The 22,893-nt window shown below is 43.7% G+C and overlaps 1 protein-coding gene and 1 non-coding gene across 2 annotated transcripts in view; one reads left to right on the top strand and one right to left on the bottom strand.

Annotated features, from left to right (window-relative positions):
* Positions 1-22,893, bottom strand: part of SYNPR (synaptoporin) — a 313,578-nt gene that overhangs the window by 254,982 nt on the left and 35,703 nt on the right. The window lies entirely within an intron of this gene.
* LOC114807208 lies at positions 12,356-12,493 on the top strand. The gene has a single exon (XR_003755261.1). It is a non-coding gene; the product is annotated as a small nucleolar RNA SNORA7 (small nucleolar RNA).

Here is a 22,893-nt window from a genome sequence, read left to right on the forward strand (position 1 = left end):
TGGCTCTTACATCCCCTCTTTGGTTGGGGCTTTACTCCTCTACTTTTGAAGAGGAGCAGCTAAACTTCTCTGACAGTTTCTTGGCCATAAATCTAGTGGAAGAGATGAAGATAAGAAGGGGTTTAAGAAAGGCTGTGATGGGTTGCTCCCAGACTATTATAATGATGTGGGAATAAGCAAGTGACCTGTAATAAGGCCAGAAGTTGCCATATCCCCCTTCTCAGAGGTGATACATTAAGCTGTGGCCACTAAATCTTCTATGATAATTATGATAATTACGGTATTTGTTAAGCACTTTCTATGTGCCTAGCACTGTTCTAAGCGCTGGAGTAGATACAAGGTAATTAGATTTTCCCATGTGGGGCTCACAGTCTTAATCCCCATTTTACAGATGAAGTAACTGAGGCACAGAGAAGTTAAGTGGCTTGCTCAAGGTCCCACAGCAGACAAGTGGCAGAGGCAGGATTAGAACTCAAGTCCTTTGACTCCCAGGCCTGTACTCTTTCCACTAAGCCACACTGCTTCTCTCATAATGACGGTATTTGGTAAGCACTTACTTTGTACCAGGCACTGTTCTAAACCCTGGGGTAGATACAAGGTAATCAGGTTGGACACAATCCCTGTCCCACATGGGACTCACAGTCTTCATCCCCATTTTACAAATGAGATAAATGAGGCCCAGAGAAGTGAAGTGACTTGCCCAAGGTCACACAGTGGACAAGTGGTGGAGCTAGGTTTAGAACCCATGACCTTCTGACTCCCAGGCCTGTGCTCTACCTTGTGCTGCCACTAGCATTTCCCATCCTCACATAACCTTTTTGCTTTTCTTTTCTCCCAGAACTAATATGAAGATGGCATGACAATCTATGAACCCATTTCTCCTCCCCCTTGTTCAAGTTCCTCTCTTCTGGAAGTTAGGCACTTAGAGAAGTGCCCTCCTTCTCAGGCTATTCAGTCTTCTCAGGCTACTTTGAAAGCACTCTACTATCAGACAGGGATTGACAAGGAAACACTTGGATCAGAGTCTGTGGGGATTTTCAAAAATATTCCAGGTAAGGAACAGTTCACTACAACTTAACTTGAAACTCAATGCACAATATTGTGTGCTGACAATAGTTAAACCTGATCAATTTGCAAACTAATATTTCCAAGTTCTGGGGATAGGAAATTAAAGGGAATATGAAAAGCAGGAGATAAAAGTCTTCATTAGTGAAATGCTTTTTCTTCAGAAAACTAAGCAGTAAATAATAACCAAATGTTACATGACTTCAAATGCTTCTGTACTTACTCTAAGTTTTCAAGAATTTATAAGTTGTTTTTCTCAGTTTAGTAGGGGGAAACATTTTTTTACCACGGGAGCCAAATCTGACTTCTACAGGGGATCCAGAGTCACCTTTGTGCTCTACTTGGCAAGAAATAGCAAACATTCATTCAATAGTATTTATTGAGCGCTTACTATGTGCAGAGCACTGTACTAAGCGCTTGGAATGTACAATTCGGCAACAGATAGAGACAATCCCTGCCCAATGACAGGCTCACAGTCTAAATGGGGGAAACAGACAGCAAAGCAAAACAGAACAAAACAAAAACAAGACAACATTATCAAGATAAATAGAATCAAGGGGATGTACACCTCATTAACAAAATAAATAGGGTAATAAATAATATATACAAATGAGCACAGTATTGAGGGGAGGGGAAGGGGGAGGAGCAGAGCATGGGGGGGGAAGCAAAGGGAAAGGGGGGCTCAGTCTGGGAAGGCCTCTTGGAGGAGGTGAGCTCTCAGTAGGGCTTTGAAGAGGAGAAGAGAGTAGTGAATACAGCTGATCACCAGACAGGACAAGACTGGATCATTGCATCACTCCTTCACCGGGAAAAACAGGTAAGGGGAATGGATGACAGGAGGATACTCAATGAGGAGCTAGAATCACAGCACTTAGCATAGTGTTTGGCACATAGTATGCACTTAATAAATACCATAACTAAGTAGTGAGCTGATGTGGGAGAACCATAAAAAATATAGAAAAAACACAGTGAAAGAAGACCTACAAAATTACTGCATAGCTGTGAATAGCTGGGAGCCTACAACCACAAGGAGACCAAAGTGGCATGCAGGATTTGAAGTGGAGTGAGTCTCTTGGAGCAGAGGTTCCAAAAAGATCATTAAACCAAGAGGTAAGATTGAAATGGTACCAGACACCACATGTAATAATTACAACAACCCAGGACACTGTGTGAAAAAGATTGTTGGTACCGTAGCATATTTTCAGCTACACTCAGATACATGGATAAAATCTTTCCATTAGTTAAATCATCTTTGAATCTGTAGTGCAAATATAAAAATACAAATGAAAGCATCCCTTTCAATATGACACATACTTAACAGAATAAAAAAAGATAAAACTGTTCATAACAGTCTGCTTTTACTACCGAAAGAAGATTGCCCAGTCAGGGAAAAACAGATTGGTTCACGGAGACAGGCATGGAGCTTTCTGTTGAGTGAACCAATCTGTCTAATAAGATGTTTCAGACAATGTTCCTTTGGAAATTCATCCATTTAATCACAGAAAATGATGAAGAACATATTTTAAAATATCTCCATAGCAGCATTTACTTGCAATTGTAATCAATCAATGAATCAATCAATCATATTTGTTGAGCATTTACTGTGTTCAGACCACTGTTCTAAGGGCTTTGGGAGAGTACAATAGAACAGAGTTGGCAGATATGTTTCCTGCTCACAGTGAGCTTTCAGTCTATAGTGGAAGATAGATTTTAATATAAATTTAAAAATCATAGATATGTAATAAATGTGGTGGGGTGAATATTAAGTGCTAAAAAGGTACAAATACAATTGTATGGATGATACAGAACAGAGATGGAGTAATTGAAATGAGGACTTAGTTAAGGAAGGCCTCTTGGATGAGATGTGATGTTAATAAGGCTTTGAAGGGGGGGGGAAGTGGTGGTCTGTAATATACAGATGGGGAGGGAGTTCGAGGCCAGGGAGAGGATATGGGTCAGGGGTAGGTGGCGAGATAGAGAAGATCCAAGTACACTGAGTAAATTGTGCTGAACTATATAAACTTTATACTATATAATATACTTCATACTACTCTATAGATGTAACAATTTAAAGCTTTCTTTTTTTGTCGATGTAGGCAGAATAACATGGTGCTAACGGAAACAATATCATAAACAAGATAAACAGGTGAATTAATTTATATTATAAGGAAGTGTTTACTACAGTAATCTGCACACAGTAAATGCCCAACAAATACCATTGATTAAGCACCAAAATTAATCTAAATTCCAAGTATGAGAGGGCTCCTGCTTAAAAGGTTCAGGAACTAAAAATCACGCCATTTTTTATTTAACAGTGGAATAATCATTCATTATTGGCAAGTTCATCTTTATTGTAAACGAAGCACCTGTTTAACAAATTAGCAAGTGCTATAATCTAGCAGGTCAATTAATTCATACACAATAGTGGAGGGATTCTTATTCCTAGGTATTTTTTTATGAATAGGAGGGTTATATTTTGGGTAGTGTTTACAGTGATATTTATACCTGGAAAAATTGCTAACATTAATGCAGAGCTAAGCACCCTGTAGACACTCACAAAGACCAATCTAAAATGAGTCTGCCGGGGATAGATTTAGTTCGGTGTTACCAGGTCTACACAACGAGTGGAAAGTCTCCTCACTGGTAACCCCAGACTCTCCCCACTTCGGTCTATACTATTTGCTGCATCGCTAAAATTCATCCTTTCCTCTCCATCCAAACTGCTACCACATTTACACAGTCACTCATCCTATCCTTCCTGGATTACTGTATCAGCCTCCTTGCTGACCTCCCAGCCTCCTGGCTCTTCCCACTCAAGTCCATACTTCACTCTGCTGCCTGGATATTTTTCTACAAAAACATACAGGACGTCATCCGACTCCTCAAAAAACTCCAGTGGTTGCCCATTCATCTCTACATGAAACAAAAACTCATCATTGGCTTTAAAGCACTCCCTCACCTTGCCCCCTCCTACCTCACCTTGCTATTCTCCTACTACAACCCAGCCTGCACACTTCGTTCCTCTATTGCTAACCTTCTCACTGTGCCTCAATCTCACCGCCGACCCCTTGCCCATGCCCTGCCTCTGTCCTGGAATGGTCTCCCTCCTCAATTCCGACAGACAGTTACTCTCCCCATCTTCAAAGCCTTATTGAAGGCACATCTCCTCCAGGAGACCTTCCTTGACTAAGCCCCCCTTTCCTCTTCTGCCACTCCCTTCTGTGTCACCCTAACTTGCTCCCTCTGTTCTTCCTCCCTCCCAGGCCCACTACACTTATGTACCTATCTATAATTGTTTTTATATTAATGTTTGTCTCCCCCACCTAGACTGTAAGTTCACTGTGGGCAGGAAATGTGTCTGATTATTGTTGTACTCTCCCAAGTGCCGCACAGTGCTCTGCACATAGTAAGTGCTCAATAAATACAATTAAATGAATGACTCACCCTCCTAAAACACTCAGCCCTTGTCCTTTCCATTTTTCAGAAGCCTACAATAGCTCCCTATTTCCCTCCACATCAGCTGATACATCTTAGATTGGCTGTCTCTTTACCTGTTACTTCCCAGTTTGCACCCTGTTCTCCTTCCAAGCTCACCTTCTAAATGTACCTGGCCAATATCCTTTCCACTTCTCACTCCTTACTCACACTATTCCCCCTCAAATACACCAAGGCAGAACTTTCTCCCACCAAAACACTTCTAAAATCCCATCTTTTCCAAGAAGACTTAACCAATTAATTCCCAATACCTCAAGTAGTAAAAATTCAGCTGCCACTCTTGAGCACTTATTTATGCCCATCCTCACCACTCATGTACACGTATGTATTCAGTTGCCTTTTCAATGATCTATTCAACTCTTTCATCTGGACAATTGTGCTGCTATCTATTGACAGCCTTGATTTTCCTTATTCCAAATATTTCTAATTATATTCTGCCTGGCTCATCAAATTTTAATTATAGAGATTCAGTGTGGCCTAGTGGATAGAGCATGAGCCTGAGAGTCAGAGAACTGGGTTCTAATCCTGGCTCTGCCACTTGTATGCTGCATGACTTTGAACAAGTCACCTAACTTCTCTGTGTCTCAGTTTTCATCTGTGAAATGGAGATTAACAGTGTGAGCCTCATGTGGGACACTAACTGTGTCCAACCTGATCATTTCCACCCCAGTGCTCAGTACTGTGCCAGGCACATAGTAAGTGCTTAATGAATGCCATTTAAAAAAAAAAAAACCCAAAGGTTAGTATTCATTCATTCATTCAATCACATTTATTGAGCACTTACTGTGTGCAGAGCACTGTGCTAAGCACTTGGAAAGTACAATTCAGTAACAAATAAAGACAACCCCTTCCCAACAACGGGCTCACAGTCTAGTATACTCTTCTAACTGCCTAGTAGAATGTTCTGCCCACAGTAAATACTCACTAAATGTCACCTTAATTGAATTGGAAGGCTAGCATGATAATTAAAAGTTTGGACAAAAATCCACTTTTGTATAAATTGTCCAGTAAATTATTTGCATTAATAACATGTATTAAGCACTTTTAATGTGCCATGGACTAAACTAAATCAAGTAATTAATTAAATATGGTATTTAATTACATGAAAATCAGTTCAGGCACTATTCCTGGCCCAGAGGGCTCACAATCTAAGTTGAGGAGGGCAAATACTAGAACAATGGGAATATAATTTAATCAGCAATAGAAACAGGCTAGATTTTACTGATCAAAAGTGCCACTTGATTGTCAAACATGTCAGTTAATCAGTACTTGGAAGGGGGTATCTCATTGCTCCAGGCAGTTCATCAATTGCCTATTAAGTGGTCTATTCAACTGTCTCATCCTGACAGTTGGGTTGCTATCTGTGGATACCCTGGTTTTTCCTCTTGTTCCCACTATTTGTAACTAATTTCATTCTGTCTATCCAACCTGGTCATTTCTACCCCAGTGCTCAGTACAGTGCCAGGAACATAGTAAGTACCTAACGAATGCCATTCTAAAAAAACCGCAGAGGTTAGTATTCATTCATTCATTCATTCATTCATTCAATCATATCTATTGACCACTTACTGTGTGCAGACCCCTGCACTAAGCGCTTGGAAAGTACAATTCGGCAACAGATAGAGACAATCCCTGCCCAACAACGAGCTCACAGTCTAATATACTCTTCTAACTGCTTAGTAGAATGTAAATTCACCAAATTGTAAAGGTTCTGTTGGCAGCTTCTGACTGCCCTGTGCTCCTTGCAGTATGGCTAAACTCGCCTGCCACAGTATCAGAAGGCAGTAGCTGGGAGACCTTAGCCTTCTGGGCTTCCACCCTGTGAACTCTAGAGCTCTGATGGTGAGGGAGTATAGCAGAACTAAATTAGAAGTCATTGCAGACCTAGAATAAATCTAGAAATTGCATAACCCTCTGCCCTGGCTAGGTAAACTAAGCTTGTTCATGTCCATAAGGAAAAACATTTCCTTTAGACAGACTTGCTCTTATATTAAAAATCTCAATCTGTGCTGATTTATTGCTTTCTTATAACCAGAATGTCTTTAGTAGGAGCCAATTTTGCTTCTGCAAACAGCATGACAGCTTCAGCTTAACGTCAGTTCAATTCTGTTGCTAAATGTCAAACAGCTAGATCAAAATCTGCCTGATATAAGCACAGGGCGCTTGATATGGCCATTATCAAACATGAAAAATGAAGGTAGAAACTGATTTCCTGATTTCAAAAGGTGATTATAGTATTCATTTGAAAATAGTCAAGGCCCTGCATGATTTATTTTTATCATTTTTTAAAACAAAAGAGCTCTTATCTGTAATCTCTTGACTCTCCTCCTTACAGAGGGAGTATACATTTGAAAATAGTCACAACCTCACAGGATTTATTATTTTGTAAAAAGAATTTTACCTATATTCACTTTACTTTCCTCCTTACACAGGGGACAGTTGGCTGCCATAAGTGTGTAGAAGGTCATTTCAGCCAAATTACAGAGTGGGATAAAAATGTTTCTCCCCAGGGGGGCCCACTACAAGGACCCCATTGCACAAAAAGTACTCTAGAAGGTGCTTAAATGTCTTTTGGAGTTCAGCACAACTGGTGAATCCTGGCAGTGGTTCTGTCATTAGTGGGGCAGCTACAGCTCTGATCCACTCAAACTGTAAGACTCAAACAGCCATCTTGTTAATAAGCAGGTCATTTTGGTTTAGGGTTCATGGCATGATAGATGAAGACCACAGTGTCCAACCTAATTAACCCCAGTGCTTAGAACAGTGTTTGACACATATAAAGCACTTAACAAATACCATTAAAAAAATACCACACAAATTCAGGACAAGACCCCTGAGGATCGTAGCCCAGACTCTCTTCTGGTCCTGACCATTCTTTATGTTACATTCAAGCATCAGGGTTGCATGGCTCAATTTAAGCATGGTGGGCTATGACCAGAACACGGACAGGGTGGGAGTGGAAAGTCTTGCCAAAAATTCTGTTTCAGGAGTAAAAGTTAGAAGATGGAAGGAACTTGCTCTTCTCTCCTTGACTCTTAAGGTTGTGTTGCTGTGGTCTCGGGAACATAGAACAGGAAACTTGAGATCAGGGCTGGTGTTGATATTAATTTCATTATTTTCAGTTTAAAAGCAAAAAATAACACTCAACATCCCTTTATGATTTCTTCTCAGGAAATGACTCCTGAGAAAGTACATAGGTGCACTTTTCCTTGTTTTGTATTGTTTCTTACCCAACCTTGAATCGAATGATTCAAAATATTTCTATTAACAGATGTGGTTCGCCTTTTTTAAAGACAACAATAAGTTTTTAAGATACAATCAGAATCTGACTCCACTAGGAATATTTGGCAAAGGTTGGCGGTAACTGGATCAATTCAAAACTTTACATTGAGTATAGATTTACAGCTAATTACAAAATTAAGGTTTTTTTAATGCTACTTGCTAAAGCACTTATTGTGTGCCAGGCACTGAACTAAGCATTGGGGTAGATTCAAGATAATTAGGTTGGACACATTCCACATGGGACTCACAGTTTAAATCACAGGATTTAATCCCCATTTTATAGATGAGGTATCTGAGTCACAGAGAAGTTAAATGACTCATCCCATGCCACACAGCAGACAAGTGGCAGAGCTGGGATTAGAACCGAGGTCCTCTGACTCCCAGGTCTGTGCTCGATCCATTAGGCCACACTGTTTCTTCTTGCAGAGACATAAATGAAACAGTTAAATAATCCTGAATCACAATCATGGTTGCAGGAAAAGAATCTGTCAGAGGCATTAAATGTTTGGCACTAGTTCTCACTTTCCTTCTCATGTTTAAAGTTCCAGTGGTACTTATCAGGCTGAGTGTACCCCCTAGTTGACTCCAACTTTACATCCTAAGGTCACCTGTCCACTGTTCGCAGACATCTGTAACTAGGTCAGAGCTTTCATACTCTTTAAGTATGTTCTGGAATAGAGCTCAGTAACTCTCTTAATGAGGGAGATTTGAAAAACTCATGGTAGATGTTTGATAAAGCACTCGAGAGTCACAATTGGAGAGCAATTCAATTATGACAGTCTGACACAAATCTTTCATTCATTCAGTCAATCATATTTATTGAGTGCTTACTGTCTGCAGAGCATTGTACTAAGCAATTGAAAAGTACAATTCGGTAATAAAGAGAGACAATCCCTGCCCACACTGGGCTTATGGTCTAGAACGGGGGTGACAGACATCAAAACAAGTTAACAGGCATCAACCTTTGACAATTAGATTTACAACACTGGATTTATCAACTTCCACTCCACACAGCAGTTGAACAAAACAATATTTCTTGTAATCTTATTCTACACAAAATTCCACATCCTTCGATGTGGCCATTGAGAAGCCCAGTATCAGTAATGGACACTCTAGATTTTTTTCTATATTGTCTTTATGTTTTTATCCACAATTACAGTAAACTTTACAAAATTCATAGTTGGCAAAAAAATTCCAACTTGTTTTGATAGCGGTCATTTCACCCAAGGGGTTTCTATGGAGATAATCAGGGAATGCATCATTAATCCATCCTTTACCCTGTGGACTTTATCACCATCATTAGTCAGCAAGTCACCCACAGGGGCGATGGCCATATATATACAACTGATTTTCTTTGAGCTCTGTAACATTAATTAGATTTTTAAAATATAAACTAGAAACTAATTAAGATATGTCTTGCATAATAGAATACAAAGAATGTAAAGGGTTGCATTAAATCAACCATTTCCCTAAATTGGCTGACATTCCACTGTACCCTACCTAAAGTTTTCCCGTCTTACATTTCAAAATTGAAGCCAATTAAGTCACTTCACTTCTCTGGGCCTCAGCTACCTCATCTGTAAAATGGGGATGAAGACTGTGAGCCCCACGTGGGACAACCTGATTCCCCTGTGTCTACCCCAGCGCTTAGAACAGTGCTCTGCACATAATAAACGCTTAACAAATACCAACATTATTATTATTATTATTGTGGTGAGAGACTCTCCACGCAGGCAAGTGTGGCTGAAAAGACTGATCCATGAATGACATTCATTTCAGTGTTATGTGCAAGTAGAATAGCTCCTTGATGAGCTAATGCATTTGTCACATACAAGGTTGATCTCTGTTTTGAAATGAGCTCTTGGTACCTTGATCTTTGTGAAATCTCCACTCAGTGATGGGGTAGAGGAGATTCATATCATTCGATCATATTTACTGAGTGGCCACCATGGGCAGCTTACTATAATAAAACCCCTTGGATCTCGAACTTCACAGTACAGTCTTTTGTTGGTCTACTGGAACAGTTTAGAGATCTTAGAATTGCTTCTTGTACTCTGTCATCCTGGAAATGTGGGTTTTACCAACATGTTCTTTCCTGATTTTCCTCTTTCTTGAAGCACTCTCTCAAAAAAGGATTTTCCTGTCTCCTCTTCTTGGTCTTACCCCCATCAATCAATCAATTGCATATATTGAGCACTTACCATCTGTAGAACACTGTCCTAAGCATTTGGGAGAGTTCAGTAGAGTTAAGAGACCTGATCCCTGACCTCAAGAAGCTTACAGTCTAGGTGGAAAGAGAGACACAAACAGATTACCAATAGGGGGAAGTTATTAGACCCTGCCCCTCTCCCCAGCCCCAGACCCTAAATCTTGGTGACAGTAAATCAGGATCAACAACATGGAGGTGTCTTGCAATCCTTTTAATGGAAACTATGGTTCCTTGGGACTTTCCCTCTAAGGCTGGTTTCATGCCTCTGCCCTCCACATTTCTTTTCTTCAAGTCAACCTTGGGAGCAGGGGGGATTTCAAACCCTAGGAGGATGGAGGGCTGAAGGGGATGAATTAGGGTTAAATGAATTGGGCTTTCTGGGGGGCAGGTGGGTTGTGACTTTCTGAGGCCTCTTCCCTATGTTGCTGTGTGCCTGTGGCCGAGGTGGTAGACCTGGTCCAGCAGGTAGTCAAGGTGGTGACTGGTGACCCACCCAGTGAGCTGGATGGGGACATGGCTGGTCACATGATCGAGTAAGAATTTTTGCCCAAACTGGACTTCTGGCACAATTACCATTGCTCTCTTTAGGTTAGGGGGAGGAGAAATCAAGGTGGTTTAGACGTTTGGACACTGAGATGTGCTCCCTGGCACAGCTCCCCTCTGCACACTGGAGAAGACTGGGAATTTGGAACATAGAATCAGGCACCAGGTGCTCCCTCCCCCAAAATACAGCCCAAAGCCAACTGAACTCAAGATTCTGTTCTGGGTCCCCCTCTCTTCTCACTTCACAATCCCTCCCTTGAGGAGCACAACCTCAAGGGACTCTCAAATCTACCTCGCTAACCCTGACCTCTTTCATTCTCTGCAATCTCTCATTTTATCTTGCTTACAGGATGTTCCACTGGCACTTCAAGCTCAATATGTCCAAAATTAAACTCCTGATCTTCCCTCCAAATCCACTCCTCCACTTAGCTTTCCAAACCCAGTTGACAATCCCATCTCATCCTCCCTGTTTTTGAAGCCCATGATCTTGACATTATCCTTAATTACTACCTTTCATTTATTCTCCATATCCAGTCTGTTGTCAAAAACTGTCAGTTTTTCCTCTTCAACATTTAGTAGATCAGCCCCTTCCTGTCCATCCAAATGGCCATCTTAACTACTATGTCAGCCTCCTCACTGGCCTCCCTGGTGCCAGCCTCTCCCTTTTCAAGTGCATAACTCATTCTGTTGCTCAGAGCATCTTTCTAAAACTTAATTTTGCAAATATCTCACCACTCCTAAAATCTCCAATCAGAAACCCCTAACCACTGACTTTAAGGCATTCAGTCAACTTTCTTCCTCTTATCTACACCCTCTCGTATCCTACTACACAAGTTTGTACTCTTTTCTCCCAAGATCACCTTCTCATAATGCCTCTCCCACGTCCTTCCTCAAGCTCCTTCCTCCTTTCAAATCAGCTAGACTACAATAAACCTCATCTTCAACCCTTTTTGAAGACTCACCTCCTCCAGGAGGCTTTTTTGGAGACAAGTATCAAGTGGCATTTTGAGGTTTCAAGACATTTGTTTAGGGCAGGGAAGGTAGCATCCCCTCACCCACTCCAAGTGCTTGAGTTGGTTTTCCATTACTGGTGATGGCTGACCTTGAGTCATCAAAACTCACTTTCCTGGTGCCCCTGTTAGCAGCAGAAGATGTCACAGAACAGCCTTTTGGGGTTTGGGGTGTGTGAATCCATGGGCCCCTTGCAGCAACAGACACTGCTGGGTTTCTGTCCACTTTTTACCATCAATATTATGTGCCGCACTCAGGTTCAAGCAGTGCTTAAACTGTAGGCTCACTTCAGAAAATACATTATTAGGTTACTAGCCTAATCATTTGTTTTTGCAACAAAGCACATTTTTGCTTCAAGAGGCTTAAATGCTTCATTCATTTTCATTATGGAAATATAGCATGCAACCACAGATTTAGTATTAAAGCAGAAAAAACACACTTTTATATGATTGTTCATTGTTTATAAATGTTAGTTCTGTTACATATTCAATTATTTTTCTTACTATGCCTGTAAATATTTTCATGTTGTTCTTTCCCACTGAAGTGTAAGCTCTTCATAATCAGGAAACCTTTGATTATTCTGTACTTTCCATATTCCATAAGCTTTGCACCAAGTAGATGCTCAATAAATACTAATGGAATACTTGTAGCAATCTAAGACCTGAGGAAAGTTACCATTCTTTTATTTGTGGTATTAGAAGTACTTGAAATAGAATTCAATCACTACTTGAGTCTTCTATACTCTTTAATCCCCTCTCAGGGTCACACTTGGAGAGTTTCCAGGACTCTACCAGTCTCGACTATGGGAAGGAGAGTCAAGCAGAGGCATACCCATTCCATTCCTAGCTCAGGCAGTAGCTAGCCAGTGGAAAGCAATCTGCTACAAGTCAAAACTCACCTGTGCTGGGCAGCAGCAGCATGAGACAGAGTTGAGGGTGGGGACTCAAGTTTACTGCACGGAAGGAGGCGATGGTAAAGCACATCCGTATTTTTACCAAGGAAACTCTATGGATACACTACCAGAACGATTGCAGAAGGGGGGGCGGTGTTCTGGGAGAGATGTGTCCTTGGCTTCGTTTTGGGTTAGAGATGACTTGCCATAATAAGACAAGATACTCTTTAATGTCTGATAAATTGCATCTGATGGTAGCTCTTAACACTTGATACAACCAAGTTTTGCAGAAGATTTAACCAGGAGAGAACACAACCAAAACCCAACCTTTGAAAAAAAATTTTTTTAACAGTATTTAAGCGCTTACTATATGCCAGGCACTGTTCTAAACACTGGAGTAGACACAAGATAATCAGGATGGACACAGTGCCAGTCCCACATGGGGTTCACAATCTTAATCCCCATTTTACAAATGAGGTAACTGAGGCCCAGAGAAGTGAAGTGACTTGCCCAAGGTCACACAGCAGACAAGTGGCAGAGCTGGGATTAGAACCCAGGTCCTTCTGACTCCCAGGCCCATGCTCTATCCACTAAGCCACACTGCTTCTCTAATTTCTCAATTTCTTCTCAAATATTTGTTGCTTGCAATTCATTGGTAGAAAGAGTGAAATGGGGAAAACAGGCCAGAGAGAAGCAAAATGCCTTCATTTCAAAGATTTGGCTCACATAGCAAGCCATTTTGTGGCAGTTTTCTAGGATTGGCTTGGCTTCCACATACAGCTTGGAGGCTTTGATACTTAAGGTTTGGTGAGGAAAATTTTGGATTTCAAAGGGCCAGTCCCCAAAATAAAAAAACCTATTTTGCTGCACACTTTAGGGCAAATGACATCAGTGAGAAGCAGCATACCATAGTAGATACAGCATGGGCCTGGGAGTCAGAAGGTCATGGGTTCTAATCCCAGCTCCGCCACTTGTCTGCTGTGTGATCTTAGGCAAGTCACTTCACTTGTCTGGGCCTCAGTTACCTCATCTGTAAAATGGGGATTAAGAGTGTGAGCCCTATGTGGGACAGGGACCATGTCCAACTTGACTAACTTGACTCTACTTCAGCACTTAGAACAGTGCCTGGCTCATAATAAGCACTTAACAAGTACCACTATTATTAATTATAAAACCCTTGAGTTCAAGCAAACATGAATATGCTAAGTATAGAGTTTATTTCAGCATCACTGTCACATGTTATTTTCATTCATTCATTCAATCGTGTTTACTGAGTGCCTACTGTGTGCAGAGCACTGTACTAAGTGCTTAGTATCTTGTTAAGCACTTACTATGTGCCAAGAACTGTTCTAAGTGCTGGGGTAGATATAAGGTAATCAGGTTGTCCCACGTGGTGCTCACAGTTTTAATCTCCATTTTACAGATGAGACAACTGAGGCATAGAGAAGTTAAGTGACTTGCCCAAAGTCACACGGCTGACAAGTGGGGAGCTGGGATTAGAACCCATGACCTCTGATTCCCAAGCCCGTGCTCTTTCCACATCTGAGTGTGGGTCAAGAGACTTGGATATTGCTCTAATTGAAGTATTGTTGGCCTACCATGACCCCTATGAACAGTTACAGCTTTCCCTTGCATTACTTGGAGTCCAAATTACTACAAGCATTTTCTTTCCAGCAAAGTATTGGTGCAATAGAGACTAAACTGAAGCAACTGCAGGAATCTCAAGCATGACACTGTTTAACAATTCATCAGATCAAAGGCAGTAAAAGAAAAAAATAAACCCGTGGTGTTCAGGTAAAAATGTTCAACTTTCAGTCACTGCCAGGCAGCACTTCAGGCATAACTGTAAAGCATTTGACTGATATTCTGGCAAAAAATGATCACGGTCCAAGTACTTTTGTTGTGTGGTGATAACATGAAAAGTGATTTCAGTGGTGCCACAAGTGGACTTCAATAAATTTTCTAGATATAAACATTGCTCTTGGGTAGATTTGATTAGTGTTAGATGGGCTGCCCATATTAGACATGAGGCCCTGAATTCTTTGCTATTTGATGTGGACTGTAAATAAAGTAGCAGAACTCCCATGGCTCTGTCTTCACTGTTAAAGAAATCAATTGCATTTATTAGGGCCTGGGTGCAAAAAAATATTTTGCAGAGTAGAATTAATAGACAAGATTATTGTCCTCAAGGGGCTTACAATCTAGCATGAGGAGACTGACACTGAAGTGAATTATAGGTAGGAGAAAGTAATATATGAAATATGTTCAAAAGTGCTAAGGGAGTTTGTGAGTACTTGAGTGCTTAGGCAGTGAGTGCTAACTTGGCAAATTCATTCATTCATCCATTCAATCGCATTTATTGAGCGCTATGTACTGTACTGTACTAAACACTTGGAAAGTACAATTTGGCAACAGAGACAATCCTTTCCCAACAACAGCCTCACAGTCTACAAGGGGGAGACAGACAACAAAACAAGTAAATAGGCATCAATCAATAGCATCAAAATAACAAATAAATAAAGTGGGGCATATAAAGTGGGGAGATTAGAAATTAATCAGGATGACTTCTTGGAGAAGATATGATTTTATAAAGGCAATGAAAATGGGGGAAAACTGTAGTCTGTTGGATATGAAGAGAGAGGGGGTTTCAGACAGGAAGAGGGCACAAACAAGTGGTTGGTTGTGGAAGACAGGAGAGCAGTGAGCTACACAGTGAGTAGCTTAGCCTGAGGAACCAAGAGTGCAGCTGGGGTGTGATGGGTGAAGGGAGTGGATAATTAGGAAGGAGAAGCTGATTAAGTTCCTTAAAGCCAACTGTCAGAAGCTTCTGCTTGATGTGCATGGGCAACCACTGGAGGCTTCTTAGTGGAGAGAATCAATCTATCAATGGTATTTATTGAGCACTTACTGTGTGCAAAGCATTGCACCAAGTGCTTGGGAGAAAACAACAGCACAGAGCTGGTAGACATTTTATCTACCCACAAGAAGCTTTGCAGTCTAGAGATGGACAAAATAAATTATGAATATGTACATCAGTGCTGGAAGGAGGCATAGGGGAGAGGGGTGAGGTGAATATTAAGTGGAGTAGAAATCCAAGTGTATAGGTGATGCTGAAGAGAGAGGGAGTAGGGGAAATGAGGACTTAGGGAATGCCTTTTGGGGGAGATGTGATTTTAATATGGTTCTGAGGGTGGGGAGAGTGGTGGTCTGTCATATATGAAAAAGGAGGAAGTTGCAGGATGGGAGAGGGGGCAGCAGTGAGTCAGAAAAGATTGAGTAACAGTGTACAGGTTGGCAGTAGAGGAGCTGTGTGTGTGTGTTGGGTTGTACTTGTACTTATGAGGAGCAGCGTGGCTCAGTGGAAAGAGCACGGGCTTTGGAGTCAGGGCTCATGAGTTCGAATCCCAGCTCTGCCACTTGTCGGCTGTGTGACCGAGGGCGAGTCACTTAACTTCTCTGTGCCTCAGTTCCCTCATCTGTAAAATGGGGATTAAGACTGTGAGCCCCACGTGGGACGACCTGATTCCCCTATGTCTACCCCAGCGCTTAGAACAGTGCTCGGCACATAGTAAGCGCTTAACAAATACCAACATTACTTGGAGAAGTATGCAGAATGAAATTTTAGAAAAATAATCTGGGAAACAGAGTGAAATATGAATAGAGACACTGGATGGAGGGAGATCAGTGAGGAGGCTGACATAGTAGTTAAGTCAGCGTACAGTCTTTTAGACTCTAAGCTCCTTGTAAGCAGGGCATCCTCCAAATCTACTACATTCTCTACCAAGCTTCCAGCACAGTGCTCTTCACACAGCAAGCACCCAATAAATATCATTGATTGATATGAAATTTGCCTATAGCAACTTGGTGATAGTTTTGATGGAGAGGAAGAGGCCAATGCTGGAAATATTGTGGATGTTGAAAGAGTGGACTGAGCCTTGACTCAGCTCTCTCATTCACCCCACACATCCAATCTGTCACCAACACCTGTCGATCTCACTTTCACATTATCGCCAAGATCTGCCTCTTCCTCTCCATCCAAACTGCTACCTTGCTGGTACAAGCTCTCATAATATCCCGACTGGATGATTGTGTCAGCCTCCTCTCTGATGTTCTTTCCTCCTGTCTCTCCCCACTCCAGTCTATTCTTCATTCCGCTGCCTGGATTATCTTCCTACAGAAACGCTCTGGGCATGTCACTCCCCTCCTCAAAAACCTCCAGTGGTTGCCTATCAACCTTCGCATGAAACAAAAACTTCTCAATCTTGGCTTCAAAGCTCTCCATCACCTTGCCCCTTCCTACTTCACCTCCCTTCTCTCCTTCTACTGCCCACCCCATACACTCCACTCCTCTGCCGCTCACCCCCTCACGGCCCTCGTTCGTGCCTGTCATTCATTCAATAGTATTTATTGAGCGCTTACTATGTGCAGAGCACTGTACTAAGCGCTTGGATTGTACAATATGGACACAGATAGAGAAAATCCCTGCTCACTGACGGGTTCACAGTCAAATCGAGGGAGACAGCGGAGCAAAACAGAACAAAACAAAAACAAGACAAAATAATCAAGATACACAGAATCAAGGGGATGTACACCTCATTAACCAAATAAATAGTGTAATAATATCTACAAATGAGCACAGTGCTGAGGGGAGGGGAAGGGGGAAGGGGGAGGAGCAGAGGGTGGGGGTGAGGGGATGGGGAGCAGAGGGAAAGGGGGCTCAGCTGGGGGAAGGGGGAAGGGGGAAGAGCAGAGGGTGGAGGGGGAGAAGAGGGAAAGGGGGCCTCAGTCTGGGAAGGCCTCTTGGAGGAGGTGAGCTCTCAGTAGGGCTTTGAAGAGGGGAAGAGAGTTAGTTTGGCGGAGGTGAGGAGGGAGGGCATTCCAGGACAGCAGTAGGACATGGCCAGGGGTTGACGGCAGGATAGGCGTGAACGGGGGACAGTGAAGAGGTGAGCGGCCTCGAAGACTTCAACATCCACATGGATGTACCCAGTGACTCCTCTGCTGCCCGCCTGCTATCGCTCCTTGACTCTGCCAACCTCCTGCTCCACCACACCTCGCCCACTCACCAACTTAGTCACACCCTCGATCTTGTCATCTCCTACCGCTGCACTATCTCCTCCCTCACTAACTCTGAAATCCCTCTCTCAGACCATAACCTTCTCACCTGCCTCCTCTCTCACACTCTCTCCCCCTGCAAATCTGTATTTCCCCCCACAGAGACCTCTGCTCTCTTGATCCCATCCATCTCTCCAAAAGCATCTCTCCCCATCTTGCCTCCCTATCCTCTCTTCCCACTCTCGATGATCAGGTTACCGCTCTCAACTCCACCCTCTCTACTCATCTCAACTCACTCGCCTCCCTTTCCTTCCGCCACTCTCGCTCCACTAACCCACAGCCCCGGGTCACTGCCTCTGTCTGCCTCCTACGCTCTTATGCTCGAGCTGCTGAGCGCTGCTGGCGAAGGTCCAAGTACAAAGCCAACCTTATCCATTTCAAATGTATCCCTTCCTGCCTTAACTCTGCCCTCTCCTCCACCAGGCAAAACTACTTTTCTTCCCTCATTGACACCCTTGCCCGTCACCCCCGCCAATTGTTCTGGACCTTTAATTTTCTCCTCAGGTCCCCTGTTCCTCCCCCTCCCCTATCCCTCACCCCCAACGATCTGGCCACCTACTTCATCATGAAAATTAACACAATCAGGTCTGAGCTCCCCAAAGTCACCCCTCCCACCTCTGCCTGCTCCCCCCTCACAACCCTCTCCCCTACTTTCCCATCTTTCCCTGCAGTATCTTCAGAGGAGATCTCCTCCCTCCTCGCAAGTGCCAACCCCTCCACCTGTGCTTTGGACCCCATTCCCGCTCACCTTATAAAAACCATCACCCCTTCCCTCCTTCCCTCCTTAACTTCTATCTTTAACCGCTCACTCTCCAATGGCTTCTTCTCTTCTGCCTTCAAACATGCCCATCTCTCCCCCATCCTAAAAAATCACTCTCTCGACCCCACTTCCCCTTCCAGTTATCGCCCTATCTCCCTACTACCCTTCCTTTCCAAGCTCCTAGAACGAGTTGTCTACACCCGCTGCCTAGAATTCATTAACTCCAATTCTGTCCTGGAACCCCTCCAATCTGGCTTCCGTCCCCTCCACTCTACCGAGACTGCTCTCTCTAAGGTCACCCATGACCTCCTTCTTGACAAATCCAATGGCTCCTCCTCTATCCTATTCCTCCTTGACCTCTCAGCTGCCTTTGACACTGTAGACCATCCCCTTCTCCTCCACACCTTATCTCACCTTGGCTTCACAGACTCCGTCCTCTCCTGGTTCTCCTCTTCTCTCTCTGGCTGGTCAATCTTGGTCTCCTTCACAGGCTCCCTCCCCCTTCCATCCTCTAACTGTAGGAGTTCCTCAAGGGTCAGTTCTTGGCCCTCTTCTGTTCTCCATCTACACTCACTCCTTTGCTGAACTCATTCGCTCCCATGGCTTCAACTACCATCTCTATGCAGATGACACACAAATCTACATCTCTGCCCCATCCTCTCCCCCTCCCTTCAGGCTCGTATCTCCTCCTGCAGGCCGTCTTTACCTGGATGTCTGCCCGCCACATAAAACTCAACGTGTCCAAGACTGAGCTCCTTATCTTCCCTCCCAAGCCCTGTCCTCTTCCTGACTTCCCTATCACTGTAGATGGTATGACCATCCTTCCCTTCTCTCAAGCCCGCAACCTTGGTGTCATCCTTGACTCAGCGCTCTCATTCACCCCACACATCCAATCCGTCACCAAGACCTGTCGGTCTCACCTTTATAATATTGCCAAGATCCGCCCTTTCCTCTCCACCCAAACGGCTATTTTACTGGTACAGGCTCTCATAATATCCCGGCTGGATTATTGTGTCAGCCTTCTCTCTGATGTCCTTTCCTCCTGTCTCTGCCCTCTCCAGTCTATTCTTCATTCTGCTGCCCGACTCATCTTCCTGCAGAAACACTCTGGGCATGTCACTCCCCTTCTTAAAAACCTCCAGTGGTTGCCTATCAACCTCCGCACGGAACAAAAACTTCTCACTCTAGTCTTCAAGGCTCTCCATCACCTTGCCCCCTCCTACCTCTCCTCCCTTCTCTCTTTCTACTGCCCACCCCATAGACTCCACTCCTCTGCCGCCCACCTCCTCACCGTCCCCTGTTCTCGCTTATCACGCCGTCGACCACGGGCCCACCTCTTCCTGCTGTTCTGGAACGCCCTCCCTCCTCACCTCTGCCAATCTAACTCTCTTCCCCTCTTCAACGCCCTACTGAGAGCTCACTTCCTCCAAGAGGCCTTCCCAGAGTGAGCTTCCCCTTTTCCTTCTGCTCCCTCTGCTGCCTCTCTGCCCCCCCTTCACCTCCCCTCAGCTAAGCCCTCTTTCCCCTGCTTCCCTCTGCTCCTCCCCCTCCCTTCCCCTCCCCTCAACACTGTGCTCGTTTGTTCATTTGTATATATTTTTATTACCTTATTTTATTAATGAGATGTACATGCCCTTGATTTTATTTATTGCTGTTGTTTTTGTCTGTCTCCCCCGATTCGACTGTAAGCCCATCAATGGGCAGGGATTGTCTCTATCTGTTACCGAATTGTACATTCCAAGCGCTTAGTACAGTGCTCTGCACATAGTAAGTGCTCAATAAATATTATTGATTGAATGAATGAATGAAAGAGCGGAATGTATAGGGTGGGCAGTAGAAAGAGAGAAGGGAGGTGAGGTAGGAGGGGGCAAGGTGAAGAGCCAAGGTGAAGAGCTGCTTGGGAGAAGCAGCGTGGCTCAGTGGAAAGAGCACGGGCTTTGGAGTCAGGGCTCATGAGTTCGAATCCCAGCTCTGCCACTTGTCGGCTGTGTGACTGTGGGCAAGTCACTTAACTTCTCCGTGCCTCAGTTCCCTCATCTGTAAAACGGGGATTAAGACTGTGAGCCCCACGTGGGACAACCTGATTCCCCTATGTCTACCCCAGCGCTTAGAACAGTGCTCGGCACATAGTAAGCGCTTAACAAATACCAACATTATTAAGGTGATGGAGAGCTTTGAAGCCAAGAGTGAGGAGTTTTCTTTTCATGCGGGGCTTGATAGACAACCACTGGAGGCTTTTGAGGAGGGGAGTGACATGCCGAGAGCATTTCTGTAGGAAGATAATCCAGGCAACGGAATGAAGAATAGACTGGAGTGGGGAGAGACAGGAGGAAGGGAGGTCAGAGAGAAGGCTGACACAATCATCCGGTAGGGATATTATGAGAGCTTGTACCAGCGCAGTAGCAGTTTGGATGGAGAGGAAAGGGCAGATCTTGGCAATATTGTGAAGGTGAGACCGGCAGGTGTTGGTAACGGATTGGATGTGTGGGGTGAATGAGAGAGCTGAGTCAAGGATGACACCAAGATTGCAGGCCTGTGAGACGGGAAGGATGGTCGTACCATCCACAATGACAGGGAAGTCAGGAAGAGGACAGGGCTTGGGAGGGAAGATAAGGAACTCAGTTTTAGACATGTTCTGCCGCCGACCCTGGCCCACGTCCTACTGCTGTCCTGGAATGCCCTCCCTCCTCACAAATACGAGAGGTAAATCTGGACGTCATCCACACAGAGGGACTAGTTGATGCCATGGACATGGGTGAGCTCATTAAGGGAGTGAGTATAAATTAAGAAGAGAGGGGGACCCAGAAGAGGACCTTAAAGGATTACAACAGTTAGAAGGTGGAGGAAGAGCTGGTAAAGGACACAGAGAAGGATCATCCAGAGGTGAAAGGAGAAGCAGATGATAATTGTGAGGGGAAAAAAAAAGGTAAGATAGCATTTCCAGAAGAAGGGAGGGGTCCACAGTGTTGAAAGCAGGTAAGAAGTGCGATGAAGGTTTGGTGAGTAGGAGGTCATTGGTAATTCTCAATGGAGTGAATAAGGTGAAAACTACTTTGGAGAGGGCTAATCAGGGAACTGAAACAGAAGAGGTAGATGATGAAGAAAGTAGAGCACCCATTCAAGCAATTTGTACAGGAATGGTAGCAAGGAGCTGGGGTGGTAGTTAAGAGTTGAATCGAGGTCCAAAGAGGGAGGGAGTGGTAGGAGGGGGCAACCTGATTAGCTTGTACCTATCTCAGCACTTAGTAATAATAATAATAATAATGGGTATTTGTTAAATGCTTACTATGTGGCAAGCACTGGTCTAAGCACTAGGGTAGATACAAGATAATCAGGTTATCCCACATGGGGCTCACAGTCGTAGTTCCCATTTTACAACTGAGGTAACTGAGGCACAGAGTGACTTGCCCAAAGTTACACAGCTGACAAGTGGCGGAGCCAGGATTAGAACCCATGACCTCTGACTCACAAGCCCATGCTTTTTTTAATAATGGTATTTGTTAAGCGCTTACTATGTGCCAAGAACAGTTCTAAGCACTGCCTGGACATAGTAAGCACTTAACAAATGCCATGGAAAAAAAAAATGAGAAGGAGAAGAACTAAGAGACTTAGGGGCATTGGTTGTTGTCAAGTTCAAGAAATCTCTGGGATACTGTATAGTAAAATTTGATGGCCATAATAATGTGAGCAGTTCAAAATAGATTCTTTCCTAAAATAAAATGACCTTTTTACTTGCACACAATTAGTCCAGTAGCATTAAAAACACTAACTGAAGAAGCTGCAGCAATGCAAAGTGTTAAAAATGTTTTGTGACAAAGAGTAGGGTATTTTTATTAGTGGCTTGGACATTCCAAAGAAAAGAAGTGTTAGAGTTGGCTTCACTAAGAAAGATTCCAGGGTGGTCAGATGATGGAAAAGTGATCGATTTTGTGGCTGGTGCAGTTTTTCAAACCAAACTTGGATCCTGCTTTATGTGGTGGAGTCTGTGACAAGGGTGCAATTTGCATAAGAGGCATTTAGTTAACTTATGGTGCTGTCTTATGTCTATGGTCCAACATAGTACCACCTCCAACCAGTCATATAATGCAGTCTGACATGGCCTGATACCCGCCTATCAGGCACAGCCTTGCTGGGCCAGGCAGTGGCCACAGCACTTCCTGGTTTGGGGTGGTCATCCCTGCCTTGGGCAGCTGCTGGCCTGGGGGATTTTATTTTTTTGGTCTTTTTTCAAATATATATTAAAGGAAAACAAACACAAGTCTTCTTGTTTCAACTCCTCTGCCCGAGTGTAGCAGGGAGGCAGCAGCAGCAGCTCTCTCCTCCCCCCGCATCCCTCACTGCAGGGATCAGGCCAGGAAAATGAACTAGCACCACGGAGAGAAATGCATACACGCCAACAGTCAGCCTGGGTTCCTTCCTCCCGAGCTTCACGGAAAGTCCCGCTTCCCCCTTCCCTGGCACCACCCCCTGCTCACCAGATTGGACAAGCTAGTATTTCAAACTTTGCAAAGAACCTGCCAG

The sequence above is a fragment of the Ornithorhynchus anatinus genome, chromosome X1, assembly GCF_004115215.2.
Source record: "Ornithorhynchus anatinus isolate Pmale09 chromosome X1, mOrnAna1.pri.v4, whole genome shotgun sequence".
NCBI classification, from domain to species: domain Eukaryota; kingdom Metazoa; phylum Chordata; class Mammalia; order Monotremata; family Ornithorhynchidae; genus Ornithorhynchus; species Ornithorhynchus anatinus.